The sequence below is a fragment of the Vicugna pacos genome, chromosome 9 (genome assembly GCF_048564905.1).
Source record: "Vicugna pacos chromosome 9, VicPac4, whole genome shotgun sequence".
NCBI classification, from domain to species: Eukaryota; Metazoa; Chordata; class Mammalia; order Artiodactyla; family Camelidae; genus Vicugna; species Vicugna pacos.
This window is the reverse complement of record NC_132995.1, coordinates 65,167,084-65,179,176: the sequence shown is the minus strand read 5'-3', so window position 1 is coordinate 65,179,176 and position 12,093 is coordinate 65,167,084. Positions and strand designations below refer to the sequence as shown.

Genomic DNA, 12,093 nt, shown 5'->3' with positions numbered 1-12,093 from the left:
ACAAACTCTTTAATAAAAGGAAGACTAACCCAGGCAGGGATGGAAGGATTGATTCCACTGGCAAAGAAGCCTCAGAAGATTTTAGGAGACTGGGTAATCAGAATCTGCCCATACATTCCATCCCAATTTTCAGGATTTCAGTCCTTCCCAATCAGTGTCATAACTTTAAGAAAAGAGACTCTTCATGGTTGGAGATACAGTTTGCATTATAGTTCAGCCACCTATAGGATTAGGCTTTGGGTTTGGTTTCCAGATATCTTGATCCCACCTTTGCAGGAGATAAGAGTTTTCCTCGGGATAGTCATACCAAGTTCCAAGTGTTCTATGTGGAACTGGAGTTGAAAATTTAAAGCGCTGTGAGCTCTTTATAACTTCTTGCTTCAAGTTCTCCAGCACGTTTAAAGCAATTGACCAGTCCCATTATACTCTGTATTTTTACTGTAAGAGGGCTACTCGGAACCTTCCCTTCTAAAGGCACTTGATCACAGGCATCCAAACATCATGAATTGAGTCACTGTGTTGCCTGTGTTGTCTCTGCATGTCCTAATAACCAGTGCCCACTTTATCATGGGATACAGTATCACTGTCTTTAAACTTAACCACATCAGAGAACCAATTCTGGAAAACTAGAGCCAATATAAAGAACTCATCTTTAAGATTTTGTTTCTCTGGAGCCACCCCATTTCCAGTGCCAAATTCTGTCAGGATATCATCAGAGAAACAGAACCACTAGGAGATGTAAATAGATAGGTGATAGATAGATAATTAGATAGGTAAATAAATGGATGGATAGATAGATATTTGTTACAGGGAATTGACCTCATACAATTGTGGGAGGTGGAGTTAGTTGAGCAATCTCTGTGAGGCTTATTCTTCACATTTGGTGGTGAAACCTTAAGTCCACAAGCCACGTAGAGTCAGGAAAGGAAGATGAAAGGAAGATGAAGAAGAATAAAAAGAAGCTGGAACCCATAAGCAGGAGCAGAAGTCATGAGGATAAGCTGCATGCCTGGTTCTTGTTGCCTGTGACTGGTAGTGTGGGTGTCCTGCAGAAGCCAGAGCACTTCATTACAAAGCTTGACACACCTTTGCCCCAGGAGTCAGAGAAGCAGAAGGAAAACCCAGGATAGCTGGAGCAGTTTCCGGCATAGCTGCTGGCTCAGGCCAACAGGGTGCTTCAGCACGTCAGAGAGATGTGTGAACTAACAAATGGTGCCTTCTCATCTACATCCTCCAAAGCTTGCAAAAGAATCTTTTTTGGGCCCATTGTAGCTGGAAATGTATAAGAAAGAGAATTCTGAGCAACGTTGCTTAGCCTAACCAACTTGACACATTATAAAGCCCCCATACACCCTGAAGAGAACTAAAATTTTCTGAAGAGATTTTTTGACAGTTGATAGGAAGTAAAGGCTATAAAGCAGTGCTAAGTGACTAAGAGGGTATGATAGTAAATAGCAAATATTCTTAATGGAGAAACTAACCAGAATGAGAGGTCCCGCAGAAATGGATCTACCTTGTTACGCTGTTTCCTTCTGATTTCCCTTATTGATACCTTACCCAAATGATGCTGTTTGTTTATTTCCCATGGATTGTGATAAAGATTTCTCTTTTTTCTCAAGGAAAGTAGGTGTAGGTGAGCTATGTGATTCCTGTGGTTATAAAGTCAGACTTTGACTTCTGCCTCTTTCACTCCTTTGAGATATTCCTACATTAACTACTTCTTCATTTGCAAAAGCAATAATAGGCTTATCTATATATCATAGAATTTCTGAATTTATTAAACATAATGGTTGCAAAGTGTTATATCAATATTTAAAAGTTGAATCAATCATTAAGTATAACTAAATAATAATAGAAAAGTAAATTAACAATAATTATAGCCAGATTATTATGTTCCTACAGTATTATTTATGGTTTTCATTATGGCAGATTATAACATTAAAATGTTTTTACACTACTAATATCTTTACCAATGACATTAGGATAAAAAATTTTGTTTAAAGAGATTAAATTGTTTAAATCATTTGCATTTTTGGTTAAGAGAATAACCATGATAGATACTGTCTCAGTTATGAACTTCCCACTTAGAAATTGCCAGGTTTATGTTGCATTTTCTTTTCCCTCACTCCCCTTAATTTTTTTCTCTCCACTCTAACTGAAATATTAAATAGCATTTACTGAATAATGTTTATGTGGCAAGCACCTAGCTTACTGAGTTAACCCTCCAAAATTTGAAAATGGGGAGTTCTACTGTGTACCTTTTGTTTTAGTATTACAGTGTTTTCAAACACTGTCTCCACCTTGTGGAAGGGTGGAGAGTAAGAAACAGAAAAATAGAGAGCTAGTTAACTGCAGTAAAATCAGGAAGAACATAGGGCATCAGGAAAGCACATAGTAGGGGCACCTAGCCAGCCTTGATGAGTCAGAAAAGGTTTCCAGAGGAAGTGAAGGATGCTTTAGAGTTGGGAGAAACTATGATGGGAGATAAGAGAAGGGTATTCCACAGAGAGAAAATAGTATATGCAAAGGTGAAAAATAAATTTTGCAAGAAGCTACAAATAATTAAGCTGACTTAGTACAGATCATGAGGGTATGAGTGGCAATGTGTGGCAATGGAAAGGTTAGCAGAGTTCTTCTAGAAGGAAGAACCAAGCTTGAATGATTACACTCTATCCCAAAAATAAGACATAGCCACTAAAACCCACTGAACATGACAGAACCTGATTACTTTAGGAAAATTACTCTTGATGCTTTATAGGATGAAATGGAAGAAGACTAGTGGCAGATGGACCAGCTCAGAGACGAAAGGTAACTGTGGCCTAAACTAAGGCATCGACAGTGATCTTAAAAAGCATTGGATGAGTCAAGAGACATCGGTCTGGTAGATTTTCCAAGTCTTAATATACTGATTAGATAAGAGGAAGAGAGAAAATCCAGAAGGGTTCTCAATACGCTTATTTGAACAACTTGGTTGAATGGTGCTGCCTGTCACTGAGTTAGGGGAAAGGGGAGCAGCACCCCCTGCTTAGGTGTCATTACACCCATTTCAGAAACAAAGCCGAAACAAGTTGGTTAAATCCCAAAGTCACAAATCTAGTTAAGTGGTAGAGTCTGTAGGATTGCACCCGTGACGCCTGAGTCCATGCTGGTAGTGGGTCTGTGACATGCTTCCCAGACCCCCTTTCAGGACTGGAGAAATTATGCTCCAGGCTGTTGGGAGTGCTGCCAGCTGCCAGTCCCCTCCAGGAAATGAACTACACCAACGAGCCTCAGAGTATGATCTCCATACCAGCAGTATCAGCATCACTTGGGAGACATGCAAGTTCTCGGGCCACTCCTAGACCTAATCAGAAACTCTGGCAGTGGGACCCAAGAATCTGATTTGTTAAGCTCTCCTGGGTTCTGATTCTGATGTATGCTAAAGTTTGAGAGCCACTGGCTTGTGTTAATGAAAATTGCAGTGACAAACTCCCGTTCTTTCTACCCCTTTATCCCAAAGTGGAAAAACTCTCAAGGGCTCTCCCAGTCTCAGTACTCCCCATGGGTCAGTCAAAGCCTTTCTTGAAACTGCATTGCGTTGTAGTCCAACTTCTGCCTCTGCCCAGTTATGTTTGCTTTCCTTTTGCTACAGATTTTTATCCTGCATGGTGATCTTCACTTCATATTTTGCCTTCTTAGGAACCTAACCGGCAATAGTCAATACCAGGAGTGATCAGAGATTGCAGACATAAGATGGGATGTTGGAGCTTGACCACTTGTCAGTCCCCTGACCATGAGGACCCAATTACTGATGGTAGATGGAGCTCCTGGGAAAAGGTAAGAGTGAAATTTTTTAAATGCTTACTGGTGGTAAATGGGGTTGGTATAAAGGGAGAAATAAATACACTAGTAGTGCAAAGGATCAGGTGTTTGAGAAATATTAACTGTTTTAATTATAAGGACAATAGAATGATTTGGTTATTGATGGGAGCAACTGATGCTTTGGAAACAGTGGTAAAAAACTGAGCATTATTAGTGGGTAGCTATGAACACCAAAAGTCCTCTTTGACTGCATATAAAGAGACTCTCATCTTTTGGAGCTGAATGACCAAAAAAATGCTGAGAACTAGGCCTCAAATTTAATTTTAAAAGTATCAGAGCTCTAGGGGAGGGTGTAGCTCAAGGGTAGAGTGCATGCTTAGCATCCACCAGGTCCTGGGTTCACTCTCCAGAAGTTCCTCTAAAAGTCAATAAATAAGTAAACCTAGCTACCTGCCCCCTCCCCCCAAAAAAGTAGCAGAGCTCCAAAGAAAGCTGAACTGAATTCTCAACCTAAGCAAGTCTTCTCTGTCAAAGTTAGGGCCTTGACTGGAAAAGAATGGGATCTTGAAATGTCAGATGCATTTGAAAAATGTAAAGCCTCAGTTTCCAGTGAACTCTTGGTGTCTGCGGAAGTTGCTCACTTTTCTCCATCAGAGGACAGCACACTCACACTGTTTGATGGTGATGCAGAAGCGCACATTTTAAGACAACACATGCTCCCTCTAGATCTGCCCTGGCCCCCAGAACAATAATTAAGGTGAAAATCACACATAAGCAAGCATTACCTGGCCAGGGAAGTACTGGGTCTAAGTGCTAAAGGAGGAAAAGTACTATCAGTGGAGATACAGGACCTGGTCACTATGTGCCCGAAGGAACTAGGAGAATGTGCTGGGAAACAGATGTCAAGGTGCTGGATCAAGAGAAGCAGAATATAAAGTTGAACAAGGAAGAATGTACTGAAGTGGGATCATTTCCTGGGATGTAGGATTTAACATCCTGGTAAGGACCCTTAGGAAAAATGCTAACATGCTTGGGGAAGAAATGGCCCATGTTAAAGTGAAATAGAAAGGTGAGAATTGCCACGGCAATTGGTAGAAGAAGGAAACAAGGGCTCAAAGAAGTGCGCCTACAGGGGTGGATATATTACACAAACCCACCCAGTGCCTGTGTTCTGAGATGCTCCATTTACCAGATCAGTAAGGATGCACCTGTGAGAGAGCCTTCAGCGTTGTGAGCAGCTCAATGGATATTCTCCTTCACAAGCCACGGCTGCAGATGTTGTAGAACGAGGCTCTCAGACAGCAATGCAAAGATAGGATCTTAAAACGGGAAAGTGGAGGGTTTCCTAGGCTGCATATTACTAGCTGATCTCACTCTGAGATCAGGGCTTTCAGAAGCCAGTATACACCACTATAGATGTTTCGGTTACTTAGAATATTAACATTCTTCTATGCCAGTTGGTGAATAGACTTTGTAGTGAGCACTCTGCAGCTCTCAGCTGCCAATGTCCATCTTCCCCACGACTAAATGCTTAATTGTTGACACAGCCTTAAACAGGAGCCCATGTTGTTTCCTGGGCCATACTGCTTGATTAGCATTTTAATATTTTGAAATGTCTTAGTCCATTAAGCCCATTCTGAAGATTTGAAGAAAATGCTTAAATATTCCTTTTATCACATGTATCATATGTTTGTGTATATTAACTCTTTTTAAAATTACATAACACCTTTTTTTGTATTATGGCATATTTACAATACTCAGTTGAAGCAAAGTACACCAGGATGGTAGAGAGCCAGTGTTGTGGGAAAAGTGGGGCAGAGGATGGAATGAAACAAATAGATGACATGTTCCCTGGTTGCAGTCTATGTTGAGAATATCAAATACATAAGCAATTTTTAATTATCCATCTTATTTACATTAATTCACAACTAAGAAACTAAGGTTTTGCCAAACCTTGCAGTTTTGTATTAGGGCATCCCTTTGAATCTAAAATATTTTTAGGCTTTCAGTAAAACTTGTATTTAAATCCCTTCATTTGCTGACCGATTATTGAAAATCATTGTGGGCAATAAAAACACTTTTTAAAATAATTCTCCCAAATCAAACAAACCCCAGCCAAATATTCCCTAAAGTGTGAAACAACAAAGGCAGTAGATGAAAATGAATCAGTGATGCTGTCTGGAATTTTAGCTTAATTTTTTTGCTGTTTCTCAAATATTAATAACTTGAGATCTGATCTTTTTAAACATGCAGAATGTGCTTAAGCCTTTAAAAAATAAAAAGCTAAACAAAGACTTAGCCCGCACACTGGGGAGCAAGCCCAATTTGGTAGAAGAGGGAACTAGACAATTGCAAGGTACTTTAAGATTGTTATTTTTAGGCCTTCCTGGGGTTACTGGGATGTCCTGCATGGGGTTACTGTAAGGAAACTGACCCTGCATGGATACTGGATACTAGACCGTGTGTGAGCTGCTTTATAACCCAGTCAGCCACGAGCAGAAATTACTAGTGACCGAATCAAGATGGTGGGTCTCTTAACACAGGTGTGAATAGACAGAGGCAAAATGTAAATCAGCTAAAAGCAGGAACTGTTTCATTGCCAAAATTATGACAGAATTTTCAAAAGCTGAGAAGCAAGCATTGAATTATTAATTAGAAAATGATTATATATATATTTTTTTTGCTTTTCAAAGTATGAAATAGAGAGCAAAACATCCTCAAAACTACGCTGCAAATTAAGCGGCTATCCTACTAATGTTAGAGCCGTGATTAAGAGGCATACAAATAAGATCTTTAAAATAAAAGCTATGGTTGTAGTTTACCTCAGCTTGACTGTCTTCCTGGTTTGAATCTGCTATGTGCCTTATTTCCTTTTTCTATACAATGAAGATTATAACAGTAACAACCTCATAAATTTTGAGGGAGCTTGTATATGCCAAATGCAAAAGTTATCAGCTGGTAGGCTGTAAGTGTTAAGACAATCCTAGCTGTTGTTACTATGTTAAATATTGTTACTTTGTCAAATGGGAAGCTACAGTGCTTTCAGCAGAATAGCTTAGCTCCCTCGTAGGCAAAGCAGGCATTTATGATCCTGGAACTTAACTAATTTTTATAACACTGACTCTTTGGGGAAATGTATTCTTTGTCCCAAGCGACCTATTTTTAACAGTTGGGGCATATGTGCACGTTTTAGTTGGAGACGGTCTGGATCAAGGCAGTGTGATAAGTGCCCAAGGAGAGCTGAATGTATCTAATAACTTCTATACCAGGCCTTATCCTTGGAAAGTGGTTCAGACAGCAAGATACCCACACATCTTACCTTTCTTGACTCAGTAAGGAGGACAAGAGGCAAAGTGCTCTGAGATCAGTCTGGCTAGGCAGGCTGGTGCTAGATCATATCTTTCTTTGCAGGTCATGTTAAGATTCTGTTTTCATCCCAGGAACATTAGAAAGCCACCAAAAAAGTGGTAAGCAGAGTATGACCTATGATTAGAGATGTTTATGAGGAGATCACCCTGGCTGCTGTGGAGAGGATGAGTTGGTGGGAGGCGAGGAGTTTGGGCACGTGTGAATACAGAAGACTGATAGGTTTTGCAGTGGTTGGGTGAAGATGGTTGTCTGAGCCAGTTGTGATTATAGTAGAGGTGGAAAACAGATGGAAATACATTTTCCTTCAGAGGATCAAATTCAAATCCAGGTTATTTACTAACACCTTTGACCCTGTTTCTACATTTGTGAGGTAGAGAAGTTGTAGTTACCACACACAGTAGCTGTGAAGATTAAAGGTGACTGGCACAGAGAAGCAACAAGGCCACACAGTGAGACAGTGATGGTGCCAAGGTTAAACTCAAGCTGTCTGACCCTGACAGCTTCTGTCAATTGTTGTGATTGTTAAATAAAAATTCCTTTGTGCATTTTAAAGCACCATGGTGACCGGGTAATAATGTGATCCACCGAACAAGTGATATGCCTGGGTGTCAGTCACACTTAAAACAGGATAGGTTTAAAGTTAGGTGTGCAATTATTCGACAGTGGTTTTAAAGAGAAGGAGCAAAGAGGCAGCAGCCTGTGTGGTAGGAATTTCCCTCTGCAGGATACTGTGGGTGTTCCCCCTTGCTGGTGGTTTTGACATGGGATGTGAAGAAGGGTGAAATTGGGTTTCAGAACCCTTATCTGAACACAGGAGATGTGACTGGCAGCTGCTCCCTCCTGACTAGGATCCACCCTTGTATAACAGCCCTCCACCCTCACTCATCCACTGAGAAGGAAACACAGTCCCAGAAATGCGCTACTTTGCAATATTCTTGTTACAGAGTTAGCCAAAAATAGCAGCTCTTTGCAGTTGAAAACGAAGCCCTAGTCAGGGCTGGGGCTGCTGTGGAGTGTGTTTGTCTGGTTTAGGCCATATGTTGAGAACCAAGTATACCTCTCTTGACTTTAACCATTAAACAAACAAACAAACAAATCAAATGGATTTGGGAGCCCAGAACCGACGTTAGATCCCAGAGAGATCACTGACGTCCCGTGTTTTGCTCTCCAAATCCACCTGGAGACACCTGAACTCCTGGGCTGTGAGAGCCTCCCCTACTGGAAGCGGGGATGGCAGGTTAGGGGAAGAACAGTTGGCGCCTTTTTCTGTCCTTTCCTTTTTGTTCACACAGTCTGTAAAGAGCTGTCCTTTTTTAAGCGCCAGGTGTTAAAAAGTGTTTAATTAGGTCAAAACTTGGAGGTAGGCTAGGAAGAACTGAAGTAAGCTGCAGTGAATCACGTAGCCCCAGAGTTATTCTGCAGTATTTATGCCCTCGTACATATACACACCCCAAACATATGTGTGGGATTAATATTTGATTAATAGCAACATTTGGGGAAGAGGGGTGGTGTAAGGGGCCCCACGATTCCATTTCCTGGGGACTGTTGAGTCATTTTTCCTTGCCTGAAGTTCACAACGCATAAGGCACTGGATGTTCGGGTGGCAGTAAAACCTGGAAGGCCCAATCAAAACAGCGAATTTTACATCTGTGGAAGAAAAGTTCCGCATACTGAGTCAGCTAGAGTATATCACCAACTGTACTGTGAAGGAGACTGTGGTGAAGTGCACTGGGTTACGTTTTCACAGAGCATGTGCCTGCTGAAGCTGTAACCTCTGCACCTCTGTCATTTCACCTGAATGCCCATTTCTTCATGAATCTGCCTCTACAGCTTATTGAATCATTGAGAAAATGTGCTCGGCTTCTCTTTTAAATACCTTCCATCCCCAGCAGCTTGCAATATTTCTACACTCTGAACTAAAGCAAAATGCAAATTCTAATGTGTTTCACAAAAGCGCAGGCTTGATGATGATAAAAGGATAGAAAAGAGTAGCCTCCTCCTATTGTTCGTATAGATACACAAAGAGCAATGAATAGAAACAATAAATCCCAACCAAATGCAACATTTCTTGGTGACCCAGAAGGAAGCTTACCGATAATGACTAAGGCAGATGTATCCATCAAATATAAAACTGAATTTGCCACTCTAAGGGTATTATAGTGAACTTCAGAACAGCCCTAAAAAATCTCCCCAGAACTGGCCTTGCTACTCAATAGAGGAAAGAAACAAAACATTCTATCAAACCAGGCAAGGAATTCTTTTTTTTTTTCTTTTTAATTAGTGTGACACTCACATCTTCAAACTTAAAATGTGTGTGACAAATGAAGGAAGCTAAGTGTTAGATATTGCTGTGACTGCTCAACCCAGGAAGACTAAAATTGAGTCAAGCTAATAACGTGGGGGCTTTTCAACATAATCTTTTGTGCTCCTGGCTCCTTCGGCTGTAGCATGTCTATAACTGCGTCTCCTGTTGGGCTCAATTGTACTTGTTGAATCCCTTTCCTCTTCCAACACAGCATGAATTCTGAATTGTTTGGTTTGTGTTCTGTTGTATAATCAGAATTTTAGAAAATAAAATGATAAGAGTATTTAGATTTTAAATAGCAGTCTCCTGAAAAATGATGCCTACAAAAAGTGATAAGTACCTGATTCTTTACTCCCTACCCCCAATTATATGTATTTACTCCTTCTGTGTCTTCCACACTTAGAAATGCCAACTGTACTGAGTCAAACATAGTGTGAACATTTATTGGAGGGAGACTTAACAAGCCTTTAAAAAAGTTAGTAAGTTTTATATTCCTGCATTTAGGGTAAAGAGGATGGAACTACATGATTATAAAGTATCAGGAAACTTAGATGGCATCCATCCCACAGCATTTTGCAGAGGAAAGAGAGGCTCAGTTAGGTCAAAGGCAACCTTCTATTAGCCAAAGAGGCAGGACTTGGAGGCCAGACAGTGGTGGATTCAATTCATGACTCCACAATTTATGAGCAGGTTATTAAGAGCAGAGAAGCCTTGGTGTCTTCACCTGGAAAGGGTGTAAGAATGCCTCCTTCACAGACCTCTTTTAAGGATGAAATTAAGTAATGACCCCAAGTGTCTAGCACATGACAAGGTACATATAAGCACTCAATATATGTTCTTTGCCCCTCTTCCCTTGCCTTGGTCACACCCTGGCCAGTGGCTGAATGGCAGTGATAAATAATACAGGTCTCTGACTCCCACTTTTACAGCGTCCCAGCTTCAATTAGCTGGCTGAGCTCTGGTTGATCTACTCAGAGGCACCCATGTCTCAGAAGCCCACACAGCCAAGGCCACTTGTCTCAAATCCATCGAGAGATAACAAGGTGTGTGTATGGGGCGGGGGGGAGTGCAGGGAAGGGCACATCTCTACCTCATCTGAAAGTGCAGAGTTGCTCTTTCTCCATTCCCCTTACAGATTTCATTTTAATTAGCTCCAACCAACTTCAAAAGGAGGCAGATGTTCCAAGCATAGAAAGGTGGCTACTGAGCAAGGCCAGTGATATCCTTGCACACCAGCTTTGGGTAAATACACTGAATTTATGCCCTAAGAAACAGGGGTCAAATGTTCATGCTCACACGGTCATTATGTCAGAACACTCGCAGGTGGAGGGGGCTCACATTTATTGAGCACCTAGTGGGAAGGACCCCGTTTTGAACCCGACTGTGAAATAGGTGTCATTACCCGCATTTACAGACATGGGCTAAGAGGAGTCAAGGAAGTAACCCAGGGAAATGGAGTAGTAAGTGTCAACCCCAGGATTTATAGCTGGGCATGTCTGACTTCAAAGCTCAAACTGGTTTCACTGCACTCACAGCCTCCCAGAACTGCTCTCTTCAGCGCATAGTGCCTAAAGCTGCTCAGATGAAGCTGTAAGTATGAGTGGTTGGGATTGTAGTAATCTGATCACAAATCAGGGAGACTGGCCACTGGGTTTAAAGATGTGCTGTTCAGACTGTGTTCCATAACCCACCACGCAGCTACAGTACCAACCAGAAGACGCCTCCTTAGGGAAGGACAAACTAGCAGGCTGATGAGAGAGGCTATGGTAGGAAGGATTTAGTAATTATATTTTTATATTTTACAGGAAAAGATGTTAAAGTTTTTTTTTCAACCCACTGGTCAGGACCTAGAATATATTCCCTATGGAAAGATTTAACATTAGTTTCCCCTTAATTCTTTATCATGTGAAACTAAACATGTAACTTTAAAAAGTAAGAAACTCAGGGCAGGAAAAAAATGTAAGTATTTGAAGAAAAAGAGTACAACTTAAACTACTAGGTAGGTTAGAAGAGCCAAACAATAGAATCAATCAAAAAATTTTAAACAAATTGTTATTTATTTTAAAAAATAATTTAAGTACAATAATTGATATATGATTTGGTGTAGTTCAGGTGAACGACGATTGTTGTGCTTCACTGTGAATTATGTGGATTCTGTCCTGATGTCATAGAAGCTGTATTACAGTTTGGCTGTTGCAGCAAGACCCAAAATAATCTCATACAACCATCAAGCATAACAGTCCAAGGCTCATACAGTGGTCTGTTACATTAAGAAGCCAGGACTACTTATCTTTTGCCCTGCAGTCCTCAACATCTGTCTTCAGCGTCAGGGTTCAAGATGGTTATGCTAGCTCCTACCTTCACATCTGCATTCCAAAACGAAGGAGAAAAGGGGAAGACTCCTTCCCTTTAGGGATATTTTCCTGGAAGTTTTACATAGCATGTAGCCAAGGCTAGGGAATGTCCTTAGCTAAAATTCTATTACTAGGATGGAAAGGAAGACCAAGTCATGGGGACAACTACTGCAGAAGCTCGATCTGCGATCCATGATGTGGATCTTAATGGGGCAATTTGAAAATGACTCTGTCAGAGGCTATTTCAAGTTGTAAAAATTTCAC

At 40.9% G+C, this 12,093-nt stretch overlaps 1 protein-coding gene across 2 annotated transcripts in view; it reads left to right on the top strand.

The window, feature by feature from the left end:
• NTNG1 (netrin G1) overlaps window positions 1-12,093 on the top strand; it is a 350,074-nt gene that overhangs the window by 6,198 nt on the left and 331,783 nt on the right. For both annotated transcript variants that reach the window (XM_072968104.1, XM_031680370.2), the window contains exon 2: window positions 3,679-3,816. The gene's annotated coding sequence lies outside the window, so the exon portion shown is untranslated. The remainder of the gene's footprint in view (window positions 1-3,678; window positions 3,817-12,093) is intronic.